The sequence below is a fragment of the Staurois parvus genome, unplaced genomic scaffold, assembly GCF_062004578.1.
Source record: "Staurois parvus isolate SC_StPar_1 unplaced genomic scaffold, SC_StPar_1.0 ptg000432l, whole genome shotgun sequence".
NCBI lineage: Eukaryota > Metazoa > Chordata > Amphibia > Anura > Ranidae > Staurois > Staurois parvus.
Genome location: NW_028318228.1, coordinates 6685932 through 6707762, shown reverse-complemented (window position 1 = coordinate 6707762; position 21831 = coordinate 6685932). Strand labels below are relative to the sequence as shown.

The window sequence follows — 21831 nt, the reverse complement described above, 5'->3', positions numbered from 1 at the left end:
TGCAACCAAGCAAATTAAGTTTCTTGGCCAACATTGGCCCCGGTTTATTAGCGCTTGTGTAAAACCTATGTCCGGCCCAACGTAAGGCCTTCTCAGCTTGTATAGTGGAAAGAAGATCAAGTTCAGTAGCCACCACATCTCGAGCCTTCCTATTGGCCATAGTCGAGCAGGCTTTCCAAGTAGCATCCACCACGGCCAATCTCGAGGTCAATTCCAACATCTTCTTCTCTCTGGCCCGTTTCCTGGACGAGGCAATTTGAATTAGATGACCCCTAATGGTAGCCTTGTGAGCTTCCCACAGAGTGACGGCTAAGGATACAGAACCCACATTATCCGTAAAATAGGATTGAATGTGCGAAAGAACCTGGGAGCAAGAAGCCTGAGTGGTGAGCAGGGGTTCATTGAGTCTCCACCGAAAAGAGGGCCGAGCCATACCAGAAAGACTTAGCGAAAAGACCAGTGGGTCATGATCCGACCAGGGTGAGGTCAAGATGACAGTCTTTTGAATTAAAGATAAATGATGGAAGGAAATCAAAACGTGATCTATTCTACAAAAGCTCAAGTGTGGGGCCAAATAAAAAGTGTATTCCCGCGACGTAGGATGCATTTCCCGCCAGACGTCAACCAAACCATAAGCTTGCAGCGTATCACGCAATTTGGATTCCTGAGAGAGGTCGTGGCTAGGGGCCCCTCCCGCCAGGTAATGGCGATCGACAGAGGAATTAAGAGCAACATTCGAATCACCCAGCAATAAGAGGATACCACGTTGGTGGTGTGAAATCACCTTCAGCAAGTGAGAAAAAAATTTGTGTTGAAATCTATTTGGCGCGTAATAACCCACCAAGGTCACCTCCTGATCCCAAAGGGTACCCCAGAGGAGCAAATATCTACCGGTGGGGTCAGCTATTTCCAGGTTGCAGGTAAACAGCAGATTATGTCTAAAAGCGATCACCACGCCCCTATGCTTCTCTAGGTCCGAGGCAGAGAAAAAAGTCGGATAATGGTGGGAGAGGTAGCGCGGCGTGGAGGATTGAGAAAACCTAGTCTCCTGTAGGCAGACTACATCCACGTCTTGGGACTTAAGATGATGGAACACCTTAGAACACTTGGTCGGAGAATTAAAACCATGGATATTTTGAGAAAAAAATCTTCAAAGGTTTCAAAGCCTTACTGAATCAAGGGAATGCAGCTGTCAAAGTACGCTAAAAACATGCCTCAAATGCACCCTTACCTTGGGCTGCCCCAGATCCGTGAGAAAAAAGAGGAAGAAAAAAACAAACAAAAAACAAGAGACAGAAGAAGAAAACGTACACTCTAAGATAGTTCAACGAAACCACACTCAGTGGAAATTGTGACCTAACCGTAAGGATGCACATTGGGGGTGGCTCTACCACCGGGCACAGGGGTGCGTCATAGCCAACATAATACATAAAACCTTCATGGGGAGGGGAAGGAAAGAGGAAGGGAAAAAAGAAAGAGAAAAAAAAAAAAGGGGGGGGAGGGGGGGAACAAAACAGGCAAAAAGACAATGCAAGTACATTACCTTAATAATGCATAATATGACACCATAATACATAAAGAAAATGTAAACAGGTACACAAACATATCAGAAAAACAGAAATGAGGCATCCCCAGGTCACGGCCCCGTTAGATCCAGTATAACCATTTTGAACATAGGACAGCTAGGTTGGTGACCATTCCTATTCATTACCTTCTTAGTGCTTTCTGCATTTCTGGATACTTGCCCTGCTATCCAGCCACCAGACCACTGGACCCAGACAACCAGAAATGGATTGTGTGAAATGGATAATACATCATTTTTAATGATAATTAATGAGCATAGCTTAAGGGTAACATTCCTGTTAGAAGTGACAGCTCTTTTTTTTTTTGTAGGTACATTTGAAATGTCAGGCAAAATGATGCTGTAAGGGGGGATCTCAGAGGATTGCTGTAACACAATGGTATGACTGTGCAGCTTGTTATAATGGCCTCGCCTATTTTTTAAAGAGCCAACTCAGCAATGTCCTTGTGTTAGCTTTCTTGTAAATTGGCCTCCTGAAAATAATAGTTTCCTGGCTGTTGACTTCAATACTTCTGAAGAACAAACCCAGAGCAGGCATGTAACGAATAAGAGGAAAGTCAGAATTCCTTATCTCTATGCAGGTCATTGATGCAAACGGGGAGATTTACTAAAACTGGTGCACTCAGAATCCGGTGTAGCTCTGTAAAGTAACTAAGCAGCTTCCAGGTTTTACTGCCGAAGCTTAATTGAACAAGCTGAAGTTGGACGCTGATTGGTTACTATGTACATCTGCACAATATTCTGTTTGCACCAGTTTTAATAAATATCCCCCAAAGTGTCAAAGTCTGGGCTTTTTTCATCTGCAACATGGCGGAACTCCATTCCACCATCTCCAACAGATGGTGGAGTTTTCTGTGCAATTTGCTTCCTCTATCGGCTTCTGTGTTCAGTCACATTGTTCCTCCTACAGACTGCTCCCTAGTACTCTCAATTGAGTGGTGGGAGAGCTCTGTACTCTTTGTCCAGGGGCTTTGTACTGTGGGGGGGGGGGCTTTTTAGATTGTAAGGGTTGGGGTTCTCTACTGTGGAAGGCTCTATACTGTGTGCGAGGCTCTGTACTGTAGTGGGGCTCTGTACTGTTTGGGGGGGGTCTGTACCGTGGCAGGCTTTGTATTGTGGCTCTGTACTGTGGGGGGAGCTCTTGAAAGTGTGCGGGTGGGCTCTGTACTGTAGAAGGCTCTATACTGTATGGGAGACTTTGTAGGGGCTGTGTACTGTGGGAGGCTCTTTAAATTGTGGGGGTAGGGCTCTGTACTGTGGAGGGCTCTATACTATGTGTGTGCGTGGGGGGGCTCTGTACTGTATGTGGGAGGGGGAAGGGGGGATCTGCACTGTGTGTGTGGGGGCTCTGTACTGTGGAGTGGATCTGTACTGTTTGTATGGCGGGGGTTGTACTGTAGGGGGCTCTTTACTGTGGAGGGGCTTTGTACTGTGGAAGGAGCTCTTTAAAGTGTAGAGGTGGGCTCTGTACTGTGAAAGGCTCTATACTGCATGGGGGGGCTTTGTACTGTGAAGGGGCTCTGTACTTTTTGTGTGTGTGTGTGTGTGTGTGTGGGGGGGTTCTGTTCTGGGCTCTGCACTCAGTACTGTGGAGGGGCTCTGTACTGTGGGGGGCTCTTTAAAGTGTGGGGGTGGGGTTCTATACTGTGGAGAGGTCCATATTGTGTGTGTGGGGGTCTCTGTACTATGTTTTTTGGGGGGGTCCCTGTACTGTTTGTGTGTGGCGGCTCTGTACTGTTTGTGTGTGGGGGCTCTGTACTGTGGGAGAGCTCTTTAAACCATGGGGGTGGTCTTTGTACTGTGGAGGGCTCTATACTGTATGGGGGGACTTTGTACTGTAGGGGAGCTCTTTAAAGCGTGGGGGTGGGCTCAGTACTGTGGAGAGCTCTGTACTGCATAGGGGTGAGATCTGTACTGTGGAGAGCTCTATACTGTATGAGGGTGGGCTCTGTACTGCAGAGGGCTCCATTCTGTATGGGGGGACTCTGTATTGTGAAGGAGCTCTGTGCTGTTTGAAAGGGGGGTTATCTGGGCTCTGTACGATGGAGGGGTTCTGTACTGTGTGCTTGTGTGTGGGCTCTTTAAAGTCTGGGGGTAGGGCTGTGCACTGTAGAGGGCTCTATACTGTGTGTGTGGGGTACTCTGTGCTGTGAATTGGGGGGGGGGGGGCTCTGTACATTGTAAGGGCTCTGTACTGTGTATGTGTGTGTGTGGGGGGGGGGGGATCTATTCTGTGGGTGGGCTCAGTACTGTGTGTGTGGGGCTCCTATGCCAGGCAATTAAAATTTGCAGAATCAGAGATGTCATACATATTTCTGCCCAAACAGGTTTCCTGTAAAATCTAAAAAATAAGTAATCATTATCGTCTAGTTTCAATAAGTATTTCTTGATGTACATGGGAAGGTCTGTAATGCACAAACATTAATTTCTTAACTGTAGGCTCTGAATCCAAAACCACATTCTTATTTGAGGATGACACTATTTTGCACTATATGAATGCAATATTTTTTCCTGACATAAATTTATGAAGGCGACTCTGTATGCCTCTTCCACTCCTGTGCTCTGCTGTTCTACACATAATCCAAGGTTGACATGATTTATGATTAGGCCTTGATTATCAGTCTAAAACATAAATAACGGAAACAGAACTGGTGACCTCCTTTCCCAGAAGACTAAATGTGTTCATAAACCAAACAGAGCCACACCAATGGCTGGAGTGGGTGTGCTCTGGTCCTTCTGTGTCTTCCTATGGTCTTCTCTAAAATGTCTTGCCATTGGAGACGGGTGAAGGCTTTGCTGCTATGGATTTGCCGTGAACCAACCAGCACTAATTTTAGCCATACGCACAAATAACAGATTTGTGTTCTGTTCTACAGTTCATAACCCAAGTGATTGATATGCCACACATGGGGAAGTGGATTTCCTTTGATAGTTGGAAGATTTAATTCCAAATTATCGATCACATCACTGTTTCCACCATTCAATTTTATAATCTGATCAGATTCATAACCAAAGCATCTAATAATTTTCCCTTTAACCAAATGACTCAGTTTGATTGAATCTAGAATAGATTCCCAAGCATCATTCCAATATGAATGTGAAAGACCTGGGGTAACCACTGCACACCTCCTCTACCGCTAACCACTGCAAGCCCTGCACCTCTTGATCATTATTCACTTCTGCACCCTTCATCCATCACTCACCTCTGTACCCCTCATCAACTGCTCTCCATCACACCTTACATACCTCGGCAACCCCTGCACCCTTTGTCCACTGCTGTCCTCTGCACCCTTTGCCCACTGCTCTCCTCTACACCCTTTGTCCACTGCTCTCCTCTGCACCCTTTGCCCACTGCTCTCCTCTACACCCTTTGCCCACTGCTCTCCTCTGCACCCTTTGTCTACTGCTCTCCTCTGCACCCTTTGTCCACTGCTCTCCTCTGCACCCTTTGTCTACTGCTCTCCTCTGCGCCCTTTGTCCACTGCTCATCTTCACAGCTCTAGTCTGCCATACGCATCTGCAACCCTGCACCCCTTGTCCACCTTTTGCCTCTGTTCCCGTTATCCACTGCATAGCTCTCTATCCCTTGCCAACCTTTATAATCCTCAATCACTGCTGCTTACCTCTGCCCCTCCTTTCCACTGCACCACTACTTACCTCAGCATCCCCAGTTCCTACTTCTGCACCACCTTTACACCATTGCGCCTCTATTTCACAACTGCTAACCTTTACACCCCATTTATACCACTGCTTCCCCTTTGCCATGTCACACCTATTCCACTAGACTACTGCTAACCTCTGCAACCACTTTACATCACTGATAACTTTTGCACCCCTACTGCTCACTTTTGCATCTCCCTGCACCCTTTACACCGTTTCCTTTTTTCAAGTAGAAATACCCAATGCATGTGGCTATGCCCTCTTATTCTGCCCCTTGCTCTGACATGTAAAGATTGCAGGTGGTAGCGATGGCGGGCAGTTACCCATGGAAAAATGGGTCTGCAACTCCTGAATTAGGCATGGTTCACATGTATGCAGGTTTGCAGCCCGTGATTGCATGAATGTGTCAGCCTATTCATTTAAATTTGCTGCCGTGCCTGCGTTTCCCACAGAAAAAAGGTTCCTGCGCCATTCTAACAATGCAGCGGTCAGGAAGTCACATAGTGCTTTTGCACCATGCAATTTCCCTGTGGTTTCTGCACCTGCAAGTGTACTACATTTTTAAATGCATGGGGGTGCCATTCAGAATAAATGGTGGCCTCCTGTATTTTCAAACAGCAACGCGTTTTGACTGCAGGTGCGGAAATCACTTTGATTCCAACACCTGCAACCACCCACATAGATGTGAACTGGGCCATGGAAGCTAGAGACTTTTTTGCGTGTGGAGGGAGCCAGCTATGGAAAAGTGTACAAAGAAATAAGATCAGATCTCCAAATGTACTGCTCTTTACTGGTATCAAGGTACTCTGCTTATCCTTGCAAATGCTGTATGTAGCGAAGACCATATTAGCATGCAATAAACACATAACAGAGCGCACTGAATAATGTGGATAAAACTGCTTTTATTTTGAAAAAAAACTGCAAAATTTCACGTACAACAAAGTGACTTGATCAGGGCATATCGAAAGGAAAATTGCTCCAGTGGATGTTGCATGCTGTCCAAGATGTTCCCTATCCAGGTTTTGATTAGAAACCCTAAACATGGCTTAAAGGATAAATTTTCTTTTTAAAAAATAAAATGCACATTTTTTTGCTGAAAAAAAAATGTACATTCATTATTTTTTTTATTAGGAGCCTATAAAGCATTGCACCCCAGATCGTGGGTGCAATTCCAGACTCCTGAAGACTGCAAGTGTAAGCTGTGTGTTTGTACCTCATATGGGCAAGCAGTTACACAATAACAGAAACCATCAAAGGACTCCCTACAGCTCTCACCAGCGCTCTAGTAGTTCACTGAACACTACAAGCCGTCATCTGCAAAGCCTCATGGTAGTTGTAGTTTTCTCTTTCACAGAACTCTGTGAATGAATGACGTCATTGGTAGAGCAACCTGGGGGCTGAGGTTTTTTAAAAAATTGTGAAAGCGGGTGCAGGGAGAAGACCGCTGGCTCGCTGTCACTAAAGGCGGCAGATTGGAGTGAGACTGCAGAAGTGAGAACATGATACATGTTTCACCCTAAAAACAGATGGAACATGTAACATGTTCCCAAAGGTGAACTTTAATGAATCTAAATGCAGCTAAACCTGCCTTGAAGTAGAAAAGTGATCTGAGAAGCATAAAAGTGGTTTATACTTCCCTGATAACTTCTGCATTTAAAAAAGCTAAACGCAGGAGTGTCAGTGTGAATGTAGCCTAAGGCAACATAGGAAAGCAACATATCCTTGTTGTTTTTAGGTGATATAAAGCCATGAAATGGATAACAGTTTTTTACAGAATGTCTCCAATATACAAGCTGACCTTCATTCACTGTTTGATTGGGCAAATAAGTTTTAACATTGATAAATGTAAAATCATACAAGCTGAAGGTGGTGATGCCCTTGAAGCACATCATGTCCACTACAGATAAGCTGTTGGTATGTGTTGGATGGTGAATACAGGGGGAGACCAAAATGCGTGTGCTGGAGGTGGGATCATAGAGGAGAAAGACCAATGTGGGTATGCTGGAAGTGGGATCTTAGAGGAGAAAGACGAATGAGGGTGTGCTAGAGGTGGGATCTTAGAGGAGAAAGACCAATGTGGGTGTGCTAGAGGTGGGATCTTAGAGGAGAAAGACCAATGTGGATATGCTGGAAGTGGGATCTTAGAGGAGAAAGACCAATGTGGGTGTGCTAGCGGTGGGATCTTAGAGGAGAAAGACCAATGTGGGTGTGCTGGAGGTGGGATCTTACTGCTGAAAGACCAGTGTGTATGTGTGCTGGAGGTGGGATCTTAGAAGAGAAAGACCAATGTGGGTATGCTGGAGGTGGGATCTTAGAGGAGAAAGACCAATGAGGGTGTGCTAGAGATGGGATCTTAGAGGAGAAACACCAGTGTGTATGTGTGCTGGAGGTGGGATTTTACTAGGGAAAGACCAAAGTGTGTGTGCTGGAAGTGGGATCTTACTGGGGAAAGGACAATCTGTGTGCTGGAGTTGGAATCTTACTGGGGAAATATATTGTACCAATGTGGATAGGGGCCCTAACTAGAAAAAACTAATGGGGTTTTGAAGGATATTGGATAATTACACTGGAGAGGATTGATGGGATTTTCATACGAAGGAGTACCCTTCCCTTCTCTGTGACTTAGGGATCTCAGATAACCCTTTTTATTTTGTTTTGGAGGTCACAAATTGCCCATTGGGATATACAGTTGTTTGGTTTGCTGTGTCTTTCATTATGGATTGATGATTTCATCTGGCTGCCGGATCGATGATTTCAGCTGGCTGGCGGATAGTGATATCTTTGGTTGAAGGGTTCCCCTCTATCTATGTCTGAATCAGATGCTCGTGTAATTTCATTGGCCTTATATGATGTCACTAATATCACCAACTGAAATATATGCTTTGTCTCCCTGAAGAAGCGGGCTGCGTCCCGTGAAATGCATTGGAGCAAGTTACAAAGTATTAATCTGGGAAAGGCTATGTTATTTTGCTGTATGTGCCATTAGGAGCAACTAACCCAGCATCAATCTGTGAAAGGTTATGTCAATTTGTTGTATGTGCCAGTAGGCCATTTCTTGCAGTAATATTTGACTATTTTATCCAAAGTATGTTATGCTTTTTAAACGAACATGTGTATATGTTATGTTCCACCATTTTGGTGGCTCATTTTTATTAATAACATGGTAACTGTTATACAAATTTTGATTTTCTCTTGTTCGGTATGGTACCTTCAAAACCCCATTAGTTTTTTCTAGTTAGGGCCCCTATCTGCAGTGACTTATTAATAAGGACTGTGGTACAAGTAAATCCTTCCAACAAGGGACTAGGAGACCGTTTAGGTTTCCATCTCCCACTCCATTCTCTTCAATCATGTTGTACCAATGTGTATGTGTTGTTCAACCAGTGGGTTGAACAAAAGAAAATGACTCAATACCCCACTCCACACACTTGATGTGGATGGGGGAATTCTAACCATTGAGGTATTCTATTCTGACAGTGGGGAGACTTCCCTGCAATCAGAATATGCTAAACAGCATTGCCGGATATAGCTGGGGACCTTGATCGAGCGAGGTAAATCCAGCAGGCTGTTGTACAGAAGTCGATTGTTAGATCGAATTCTGTGCAACCGTCTGTCCATACTGTATGGTCCCTGCTGAACTGGCTGAATTTTGATCCATGATCCATGTATGGCTGACTTTATGTTTGGGCTTGAGGTGGAATCTTACTGCGGAAAGACCAATGTGTTTTGGAGATGTGATGTCACAAAGGAAGGACCAGGAAAAAGATGATTTGCACAGCAGCAGAGTGAAAGTAGAACTATTTATATAGGATAAATTAATCATGCCTGATTCATACTATTTTAGTGATTCACTACATTTTTTTACACGATACAATTTATTATTCACAATTATGTTGCATGCCCATAAAAGCTTAGATTTCTGCAAAATATTACCTAAGATATTTTTACTTAAGAAATAAAACTGGCAGCAATGTCACCATGGCAACGAGAGTTTGTATGCTACCATTACCAGCAAACCCATTGTAGGGTTATCTGAATGATAAACCTCCTTGGGTCACTACTGCAATGCTTATCCTTGACCACAGATTTATGTAGCAGCTCTACATTCCTTTTCTAAAATAGTGTTCAATCATTTTAATAAAATAAATATTTGTCATCTTATATAATAAAAAGTTGCCTGGTATATAAAAATAATTACCAGGCAGCAATCTAAATATACAAATGTGGCATACTCCTAGATATATGTAAGATTAGGTACATTTAGTTCTGACTCATCGGATCCAGTGGAGCTGATGTTTGTTGTTGGGTAAATTTAGTGTTGCTCACTGTATTTAGTGGAGCTGAGTTGATTATTTTGGTCTGTTCAGTGTTCCTGAACCTGCTGGAGGTTTGATTGCTCTCTTTGCTTTCTGGAGAACTGTGGATCCCTCCAGGACATGGTGTGGAGCAAGGCAAATGGGAAGCATGAAAATTTATTATATACAGCTCTGGCCAATCCTCAGGGAGGGTGGCCCTGAAGGCTGCTGGGAGTCTGTATAAATACTCTGGGTCACAGAGCAGCATTTTTTTTTCCTGGAGAGAGTCTGCTGCCCTCTGGCTAGTCCTGCCATGTTCTTGCTGTTCAAGAGGCCTCAGCTGGGCTAGTTGAGAGACCTGGAAGCTAACTGAGGGATCTGTCTTTTGTTGCATCGGGTCTGGGATCATTGGCAAAGGTGCCTGGAGGACATTAGAAGCATCCATTTGTCTGAAGACATTTGTGAGTACAGACTGTGTGAGAAATCCTAGAGAAGGTGGACTCTTGCTACCCCTCTGGTGCTAAAGATTCAGGTGAGAGTGCAGGAAAATGGGATACCGGCTGGTTTCCTGCAGAACTTAGTCCAGCTTGTTCTATGTTAAAGGGACTCTGCTCAAGTTGCTGAAACAAAGAATTGTGTGCCTTTATGTGCTTCGACTACACCAAGTCCTTTTGCTGGCCCCTACATGGCCTGTGCTTAAAGTGCTGCAGAATAAAGTTAGTGTCCTCATCTTGTACATAGTTCTTTTTTGAAACATATCACTCAACACCAATCCCTACTCAAGTTATCCCTAAAATAAAAACACCAAAAAGAACACCCCTGGACTTTTTACTTAGCCATAGAGTGTTCATGTGACTGGCTTCTGAAACTACAGGAAATACCTCAGGGACCTGTCTAACTGCTGGCCCCTAGAAAGATACTACTACACAAATAAAATATATAGGAGAGCAGCTTTACTTGACAAATTATTTGTTTTTCTGTTCACCAGTCCTGGGATTTACACATCCTCAACACAAAACACAACCAGAAGGATGACACCACCTACAGCTAAGAATTTAGTGGTGCCATATCTTTACCCTCAGTCTGCTGACTGGACAGTGAAAAAGCAGCAAGAGACTGATGAGGTTATCTCACTGCTCATTTTGCTCTATGTTCCTGTTGGCATATTTGCATGCAACTCAGGATACCTGGCATTCATTGGATGGAGGGGGAGATGGTGACATCACCTCTCCAATTCACCCAACCAGAGGATGCTTTCCAATCATTAAGTGGGGAAGCAACTCGGCATGGGATCCAGAAGCTAGCAGCGATCAGTAGTGGTGCTACTACAGCAATTTCTCTCTTCTACAGGGATTGGCAAAGTATGGCACATATATACTAATATTGGTCTAAGCTTGATCAATATCTAATATCCTTACCTAAAATTCAACTTTAAGATTAACATTTCCCAGAGGCAGGCTGAGGAAACATCTAACTCTGTATTCCATGGAACCCTGATTGAGAAACCCTAAGGTTCCTCCAGATGTTGCTAGGGGTTCCTCGAGCAATGAGCAATTTCTACCTCTCAGATAAGTTCCCACTGACATCATTGATCTTTGTAGCTATCTATAAGGGGGTAATTCTTCCCAATGACCACAAGTATAAGCCGTGTACCGGGGAGGGCTCCCCAGGATACAGTGAAGTTATGAAGGAGGAAAGCAACCCCAACACCAGCTTTTGCAACAACAGAATTTTACTTAGATGTGGCAAATAAACACAACCACAAATGCTGGAAACATACAATAAATTTATATACACCCAGCCCAAAGGCTGAGACCCTTGTGCTGCACAGCACGGCGCCTTCTGATGGATGAAGGTAGAAAGTGAAGTAATTTATCTACTGGCGGGCACAACTAAGCTGCCACACCTTACCTGTTATTACCCTAAAAGAGGAAGAATCAGTGTATGGGTGTATGGTATGGGCTAGCCTTCAGTGCAGCACAACAGCTTACAATCTTACACAAATCTACAGTATTCCCCCTCCCATAGCTGGTCCTGTAGCATGTGCCTGAGTATTCCTTCTGAGCAAAACGCCAGTTTGGCTTGAGTTTGTGGGATTTTATCAGCTCTCCTATGTGAAATGTCACTTTAAGTTGTGGAGTCCTTACAATGATCAGTAACAACACTTGTGGCCTGACACAAACAGAGACCCTAACTAATTATAGGCCTGTCTCAGTCTCAAGGCGCCAACACTGAAATGAGGTGTGTGCACGATCTTACGGACCCGGGTCTGCTTTGCATCCGCTGGTGACTCTGAACAGAACAAATGTCTTTCCAACAAGCAGCAATCTCATCAGCATTCCTGGCAGCAATCTTCCTTTCTCTGAACAGGATCAGCATCTTGAACACCATCAGCTTCACTTAGCTGCATTTCTGATTACGGAGGGATGTTCTCACACCTGGATGGCATGGATTCTCAGCTCACACACAGCCCCATTCTTCAAAGCATGGCTGCTGTCTCCTCTTCCTGTTCACTCCACTCCTGTGTGTAAACCCCACCTCTTCATGAATATAGAAGTATCTATTCAGTCTGAGGCTGTGTTAGAAAAACAGTGACATCTTGTGGCTAAACCGCAGAATGTCAGTCAAAACATTTGATTTACTCCAAACAGTGTTCAAACAATGAGAGCTGTTTCCCCATCTTACACAAGTATAAAGAGTATTCTTCCCACTGATCATCACATGATGTAAATTGAGTTGTAGATATCGTAAATTTTAACAGGGGGTCCTTGAGACAGGAAAGTTATTTCAATGGTTCCTCCATGTTGAAAAGGTTGTTCTGACAATTAGATTGTAAGATCTTAGGAGCAGGGCCCTCCCAACTCTCTTGCATTTAACTGTATTGTAACTTTTCTATCTATGTAAAGTGCTGCGCAAAATGTTGACGAACATTGCATATAACTTGTGAAATTTGTATTTATTTATTTTTTTCATAAAATACAAATAATGGTTCAATCAATTTGGAAAAATCTGTGTTCCGCATGGTGGTCTGGTGATTCCCTTGTTTCACCAATAAACATAGCAATTGAATTGATTGCGTTTTAAATCTAAATTGAAGGTTGGAATATCTGTCACAGGCTAACATTTGGAAAGCAGTCATGATCGTCTGTACCTTCTTCCCAGCTCTCTCCATCAGCAGATTGTGCCCTCAAGTCATTTGTTTGATTTTAATCTTGGAGGAACCTTAGAAATATATGAATGAAGATAGTGACCATGATCTTTGAAAATCTGTCAGCCTTTATGCATGTGAATTGTTACATTTTGATTGATCGTTGATTCTGGTCTATATGAGGCCGGCAAATTTGAAAACTTCAACACAGACCATATTTATAAAGGATAACAATCTCGTATCTTTATTATTTTGTTGTATATATTAGTTGTTGGTGTACTGATCTTTTAAATTTCGCTTGGTATTATTTAGCATTTTGTACATTAATGGACTGCAGGGATTTGCAGGGTTTTAGATTAGGAAGCTATGCATAGTAGGTTATGGTTGGTCATAATCCCCTCTTGAACTAAAAAAAAAAGTAGATGGTAGATTTGCTTTAATGCAAATGGTTTAGCACTGTGTTTTCTTATATATTATGTATGAGGCTTTCTTTCCATCTTATGGTCTCACTGCTTACAGACATCAGTATCTAGAATCTGAATTTTTTAGTGAATTAGAGTATATGTAAACCCTCACCTTGTAAAACAAACTATTCCGTTTAAAACAGAAATGAAAGGCAAAACATTTGTGCAAGATTTAAAAAAAAAAAAAATTATCTTTTTTCACCTTTTTTTTAAAGGTATTCACATAATTTCTGTTCTCAGCTGTGTAAGAACCTTAGAGAGTGAGTGGAGGAGAAAAAGTAGAACACTGATCTTCCCAGTGAAAGGCTGTGTAGGGGGGGGTGTGTCGGGACAAGTCTGATCATTGGAGGAGAGCAGGCTGAGTTCCAAACACAGTCAGAAAACTGACCACACTGGGATGGATATGCTTTAATGCCCAGTGTGGTCAGTTTTTAATAGGAAAGCAGAGGGACTGGCAAGAATACCAGGGATTTCAAACAAAGAAAGCAATATAAGGAGAACAGGATACTTTTTCATACAAGTACATAGTACAGCAGGCATATATCAGGAATATGAAATGTTGGGTTACGTATACTTTGAGCATCCTCTTAAAATGGACAAGTGAAATAATGGAGACGTACAGAGCTCTTACATTTATTAGGTAAAGAGAGATATACAGTAACTAATAGTAATATTAAAATAAATTCACACAATAAATAGTTGTCAGTCTGAGAAGTGGGTACTAAGTCCAGACTGTGTGATCTTAGACTCATTACGACTAATGAAATGATCAAATGCCTCTATTTTCCCAGGGTAGAGGAATATTTAACATTCAATTTGGCAAATATCCTGATGATCATAAAACACAAATTAGTCTAACATCTTCAGATCAGAAGACATACATAATTATTATTAAATATTACTTTTTCATCATCAGCTTGCTAAAGCGTTTCTGAAACTGTAAGGTAAAGATGGACATGCAGGCATTGATCAAAGCAATTTTATTTTTTTAATAACATATTACTGGTATATTCCTACACAGTTTTAGAGTTTTGCTACTCTTACATTTGAATACCAGAAAATCTAAATTGATTTTAACGGCTGTTTTCACACATAAACAAACCCATTTGGTAGAAAAAGAGTTTAAAGCAGAGCTCTGGACAAAAATGTCTTTATATATCCTTGTTGCTTATTTCCTACCTTCACTGAATATATCGTCCACCTTTTGGTTCACATAGTAGTTGCTCTGAAATAGACTATTCATTTTCAAATGAAACCATTAATTCTCTTTGGTTTCTTGTTTGTAAGGCCAGTGGCTGCTATGCCTCCTCTCCCCCCCCCCCCACTGGCTTTGGCACATCCCTTCTGTAGTTCTTTGTCCAGGAAGCAGTGATGTAATTCAGCCCCACTTGCAGTGGTGGGCAGACCAAGACTTTCAGACACATTCAACATGTACAAGCCTAGTGTACCCACCCACATTCACTACAATTCCCTGTGGTTGATGGGAACTGTAGTTTCTACTGCAGTGAGAGAGGAGAAAATATGGTGTAATCCCTGCTGTTACATCTCCTCATTGGCATAGCAGATGATGTTATCTTTTGAATTACAGAGATGAGATGATGAAAATTCAATTTATATTGTAAAGCGCTGAGCAAACTGTTGGTGCTATATAAATCCTGTATTATAATAATAATAATAATAAGCAGACCTTTCTCCTAAATGGTAAGGGTTTTCAAAATTGTATGAACTATTTAGTGTTTTGTGTAGTGGGTGGGTGGGGGGTGTACTAATTGATGATTTATTTGCCTATCCTAGAGTTCTTCTTTAAAGTGACTGGGTCCAGACTTTTATCAGTTGTGTGAGTTAGTAAAACTCGTAACACTATCACTGTTTACGAATCAATGTGAAGTCTAAAGCTGGCCATATTTTTGTTCAACTGTTCATAGAAAACACATTCACAATAACAGACAGCAATAAAAAACTAACAGGGATTCTAATCCCTCTCCACTTTATCCAAAACTTAAAAAAAAGTTTTGCCTTTAGTTACACTTTAATGAATAAATTACATATCCAAAGCTATTTCCTACTAAAGAGTACTGCAGATAAACTAACTACAGACAAAACTCATTTTTAAGTCGTCTGCTGAGAAAAGCAGGAACATATGGTTACTGGTAAGGAATGATGCATTGTCAGTATTAGTCTCTAGTAAGCCCATAAGTGTTAATCACCATACACACTTTTTGTCCAGCTTGGTATTAGAATAACAATGGGTATATTAACCTGTTGCTGTCAAAGACAGCTCTTGATCCCTACTAATGATTGGTAGCTGGTGGGACCAGCTGTGACAGCCAGTCACAGTGGTGGCATGATTGCCTATTCTTCCACCCCCAGGCATACTGACAATATATGTTAGATATACGGGTTTACTTGAAGTGTCTATATATGCACATTGATGTGAGAGTTGTCTAGTAATTTGGGGACCATAGAGATTTTTTTACTTTCGTAATGTAGATGGGTAAGTGCGTGATCATGCAATGCTGTACCCAAGTAAAATTTATATCATTTTGGTTGCATTTGATCACCACTGGGTTTTTTATTTTTTATTAATTTTATATTTATTATTTTTTAAATGAACTAAGACCAAAAAAACTGAAAACAAATTGAATTTTTGCTATAACACGTATCTAAAAAAATATAAAAAAATCTAATTTCTCCATGAATTTAAGCCAAAATGTATTCTGCTACATATCTTTGGTAAAAAAACAAAACAAAAAAACCCCACAAAAAGTGTATATTGATTGGTTTGTATGAAAGTTATAGTGTCTACAAACTTTGGTCTATATACTGGAATTTTTATTTATTCATTTTTTTATACTAGTAATGGCGGTGATCAGCGACTTTTCATGGGACTGTGATAGTGCAGTGGGCAATATGACACTAACTGACGCTGGCTGGGAGGTACACTAATTAACTAACTACATCACCAGTGACACTAATACAGTTACATAGTTACATAGTTAGTCTGGCTGAAAAAAAGACAAACGTCCATCCAGTTCAACCTTGGAAAAAAAAAAAAAAAGGTAAAATCCTATACCCACAGCTGCTCTAGAGGAAGGCAAAAAACCCAGCAAAGCTTGATCTAATTTGCTCCTGAAGGGGAAAAAAAATCCTTACTGATCCCTCGAGAGGCAATTGGATATTCCCTGGATCAGCTTTAGCTATAAATGTTAGTATCCAGTTATATTCTGTGTATCCAAGAAAGAATCCAGGACTTTTTTAAAGCAATCCACTGAGCTGGCCAGAACCAACTCTTGAGGGACTATATTCCACATTTTCACGGCTCTTACTGTCAAAAAACCTTTCTGTGTTTGAAGATTACATTTCTTTTCCTCCAGACGTAAAGAGTGCCCCCTTGTCCTCTGTGATGACCTCAGGGTGAATAACTACACCGAGTTCACTATATGAACCACTGATGTATTTATACATGGAGATCATATCCCCCCTTATGTATTATACATGGAGATCATATCCCCCCTTATGTATTATACATGGAGATCATATCCCCCCTTATGTATTATACATGGTGATCATATCCCCCCTTATGTATTATACATGGTGATCATATCCCCCCTTAATCTCCTCTTCTCAAGAGAGAATAAATTCAGTTCCTCTAATCTTTCCTCATAGCTGAGCTCCTCCATGCCTCTTATCAGTTTGGTTGCAATTCTCTGTACTTTCTCCAGTTCCCCAATGTTCTTTTTGTGAATTGGTGCCCAAAATTGAACTGCATATTCCATATGATATTTCTCTCTCCCTCTGGAGTCTATACTTCTTTTAATACAAGAGAGGATTTTGCTCGCTTTAGAAATACCATTATTAAGCTTGTGATCTACCAGAACCCCCAGATCCTTCTCCACCATTGATTCCCCTAGTTGTACCCCCCTTGTATGTATGATGCATGCATATTCTTAGCCCCCAAGTGCAGAACCTTACATTTATCAACATTAAACCTCATTTGCCACATAGTTGCCCACTTAAACAGAGCATTGAGGTCGGCTTGTAAATTAGAGACATCCTGTAAGGACGTTATTCCACTGCACAGCTTGGTGTCATCTGCAAAGACTGAAATGGGATTTTTAATCTCAGACCCTATATCATTTATTAATGTATTAAAAAGTAAGGGTCCCAACACTGAACCGTAGGGTACACCACTGACAACCCCAGACCATTCAGAGTATGAATCATTACTCTTTGAATACGATCTTTTAACCATTTTTCTATCCATTTCCAAGCCTGTAGACTTTACCCTACACATTAGCTGTGTGTGGGGAACTGTGTTAAATGCTTTTGCAAAATCCAAGTTTACCACATCCACTGCCACCCCTCTGTCCAAGTATACCACGTCCACTGCCACCCCTCTGTCCAAGTATACTACGTCCACTGCCACCCCTCTGTCCAAGTATACCACGTCCACTGCCACTCCTCTGTCCAAGTATACCACGTCCACCGCTACCCCTCTGTCCAAGTATACCACGTCCACCGCCACCCCTCTGTCCAAGTATACCACGTCCATTGCCACCCCTCTGTCCAAGTATACCACGTCCACCGCCACCCCATTGTCCAAGGTTTTGCTCACCTCCTCATAAAAAGAAATCGGATTTGTTTGACAACTTCTGTCTTTCATGAATCCATGCTGTCCGTTGCTGAAAATATTTTTTTTTCCAGCAAGAACTCAACTATGTGGTATTTTTATTAAATTTTCCAGTATCTTCCCAACTATAGATGTTAAACTAACAGGTCTATAATTACTTGGTAACGATTTTGACCCCTTTTTAAATATAGGCACCACATTGGTCTTATGGCAGTCCAGTGGCACTATGCTAGTCATTAAAGAGTCCCTAAAAATTAGAAACAATGGCTTTGAAATGACAGCTCAATTCTTTAAGGACCCGTGGGTGTATGCCATCCAGGTGCTTTATTCACCTTTATTCTGTTTAAATATTTCTGGATCATATCAATTGTGAGCCAATGTGGATCATCTGGAGCTGTGTCATTACCATGCCCATTATGGACAGTAATCAGTGATAATACTATACATTGTCACTGTGCTAATGACACTAGTTAGGAAGGGGTTAACATCTCTAGGTTATAAAGGGGTTAAGTGTGTGCCTAACAAGTGTTAATGTGTGTAATACATGCTGCTTCTTACAAAATAATTGTTTGTTCCTTCTCCCTCTGTACAGAGCCTTGTGTGTTTGTCAACACAGGGCTCTGGGCTGTGATTAATTACAGCTGATCAGCAGGTCTCAGCCATAAATCATTGGCTGAAACCTGTTGATAAGATCCCACTGTGTCCAATCACAGTGGGAGCCTGTTGCGATGGGGGGGGGGGGGAACGACAGGCGCGCATGCCCTGAACCCGGAAACCGCTGACGTACAGATATGTCATTGTGCCTGTACGAGCCCCCCCGCAGTAAAATGCGAGCAGGCAGTTGGCAAACGGTTAAGCCAACTAGGTCTCCTTTATAGTGGTTGTAAAGGCTCAATGTTTTTTACCTTCATGCATGCTATGCATGAAGATAAAAAGCCTTCTCTGTGCAGCAGCCCCCCCTAATACTCACTTAAGCCCCCTCTCGATACAGGGATGTGCACTGGAGTCTCGGCTAGCCCGGGACTCCCTCTCCTCATTGGCTGATGCCAGAAGCAGGAACAATTGGCTCCCACAGCTGTCAATCACAGCCAGTAAGCCAATGAAAAGAGAGAGGGGGCAGGCCAAGCCGTGGCTCCATGTGTGAATGGACACATGGAGCAGCGGGTGCCCCATAGTAAGCTGCTTGCTCTGGGGGCACCTGACAGAAGGAAGGGGCCAGGAGTGCCGGCGGGGTACCCGAGAAGAGGAGGATCTGGGCTGCTCTGTCCAAAACCACTGCACACAGCAGGCAAGTATAGACATGTTTGTTATTAGAAGTTAAAAAAAATAAGACATTTGAATCACTTTAAATAAAATTGAGAAACTAAACATATTTGTGAACAGCCTTTACCTGTCAACAAAAGTAGGTTACTTCATGCTGCCAACTTGTATATTCTATTTATTTTTATTTATTTCAGGTACTTATATATTAGACACTCCTACCTGACACCACATTCAGGTCCTTACCAGACCCACCCATTCAGGGCCAATTTACAGTGTCTGTGTAACCCACCCAGGGGCGGACTGACCATTTGGAAACTCGGGCACTGCCCAAGGGCCCGGGGTCAGTGGGGGGCCCCATGAGATGCCCCTGGTACCTTTTTCATAGGCTTTTTTGAGTTTGGGCAAGGACACAGGGGCCCCATGATCCCCTATTGCCCGGGGGCCCCATGAGTTGTCAGTCCGCCCCTGAACCCACCCCAACCACTCTGTTCTTTGATTAATTGAGGTTCATTTATATCTGCGTTACCCTTATACTTATGGTTCTCAGATGTCTAATAATGAACATTGTTTGGACTCCCGCAGAGTCACATCAGTAGTTTGGTTCTATTTGCTGAATCCCATTTAATCTTTTAGCACTCTGCTGGCTACTAGCATCAGAAGATACTTAAAGCTGTATTGGTTTCCCTATCCAGATCATGACCTTCCACAGCAGGAAGGGGCAGAGGAACGTTATGAAGCCCATGGACTATTTCTATGCAAGCAACAAATTTAGGAATGAAATCATATGTAGCAGGCTTTGTATAGTCTACGGATCTACAGTTTTTTTCTTTTTTAATCCTCAAGAGATAATTGATGATTGAGCAGATACATTTTCAGCTACCAGTGCTTAACTACAAATGCTCAATGCTTATGGAAACTGTAAATATGCTGTAATTGTTGAAAAGCAAAGATAAATACAGAAAGGAAAATGTATTTTTAATGAAGTTATATATGGATGTAGCATGCCCATACCCCCTGTTGATCATTAGGGACCCCAAGTGGCTCGATGAACGGACAATCACATCAAGGCTGGATCCTTGGCTTTTTTGTGGGCTGTGAACATCTGTGCGCTAGTCACCTTTGGAAGATTTATTTATATGTGGAAAACTTTATCCCGCGCCTCTATAGCTAATATAAACTGTGTGCTTAAAATATAATAAACAAATATATCAATCATGTGAATATTAGCCAATAAAGATGGCGGCAAACAATAATTGTGTTCCCACAACAAACAATAAATATATAATAAACAAATATATTGTTGCTTCTACCCTTTAAATGCTATTACACCTTCTATACATTGTGCACATCAAATTTTTATATATATATATATATATATATATATATATATATATATATATATATATATATATGTCCTTTTTATCATTCAACCACCATTGTGATAATCCAAATAAACAGGTCTTCCACTTTTTTAAGTCTCTTGTACTCCTTAATACCCACTACCTTTCATCACTGCTCTCACCTCACTGGATGGACCTGTGTGCTTCAGGTCTTAAACCGCCTTTTTCCCTTTTTCCCTTTTTAGATACATCCACTCCCACGTGCTGCTTGAATCAGTGCTGCTTTACTGCCTGGAAGCGATTCCTGTATAATCCCATATGCTGTGGTCTGGCCCTTTAAATAGCAAATTTTGTCCCTCTAAATCACTCTCGTGCACAATAGAAGTATCCCATAGTGTAGCATATTTTTAAAATATTAAAATTTATTAATCAAATTGCACTTACATTAACAATAAAAACGTAAGCTTTACATATGAAATAGGGTGCCGTGGCTCCCGCGTCACTTCCGGTCTCGGCAAGTACTGATGCCCGGCTCCGCTTAGACATGTGTTGTCACGTCATGTGACTTCCTCAGTAGGATTATTACAATGGTGGTTGAATGATAAAAAGGACATTTATATATAAATATATATATTTCGTTTTTTGATGTTATGGCCTGCTCGGTGGACTGCTTTAAAAAAGACCTGGATTCTTTCCTAGATACACATAATATAACTGGATACTAATATTTTGGTCAGGCATATCACTCAGAAACGTCGTCCTGTATAGATACCGGAAGCCGATGGAGGAGCAGAGGCGGTGTGAAAACGGAGATGTGACAGAACCTGGGTCTTGTAGGTGCTCAATGATGGCTGCGGCCAGCCGCTGGAGTGGAAACCAGCCTGGAATGCAGATGGCGCCCTGGCGGACGTGACGTCACACGTTGGAGCGTGGTGCCGCAAAAAGGGGGCGGTAACTCGTTTCGAAGCACATTGGATCATAACTTTTTTTTTTTTTTTGCTTGAACTGGATGGAATTTTGTCTTTTTTCAGCCAAACTAACTATGTAACTATGTAGGTATGATATGCACAGTGTGTAGAAAGTGTAAAAGCATTTAAAGGGAAGGTGCAACAATATATTTGTTCATTATAAAGGTTTATTTATAAGAGTTTATTTACCCACCAGCTCTGGAAGGTTTTGCCCCCTTCATGACTAAGCCATTTTTTGCTATTTAGCATTGCACTACTTTAACTGGTAATCATGCAACACTGTACCCAAAATAAATGTATATCCTTTTTTTCACACAAATAGAGCCTTCTTTTGGTGGTATTTCATCACCACTGGGTTTTCTATTTTTTATTATATAAATGAAAAAAGAACAAAAAATTTGAAAAAAATATATACAATTTACTTTCTGGTATAAGACATATCCAATAAAAAAATAAAATTTCTTCATGAATTTAATACAAA

At 41.8% G+C, this 21831-nt stretch overlaps 1 protein-coding gene across 2 annotated transcripts in view; it reads left to right on the top strand.

Annotated features, from left to right (window-relative positions):
• SV2B (synaptic vesicle glycoprotein 2B) overlaps positions 1-21831 on the top strand; it is a 235920-nt gene that overhangs the window by 74830 nt on the left and 139259 nt on the right. The gene's annotated exons all lie outside the window — the stretch shown is intronic.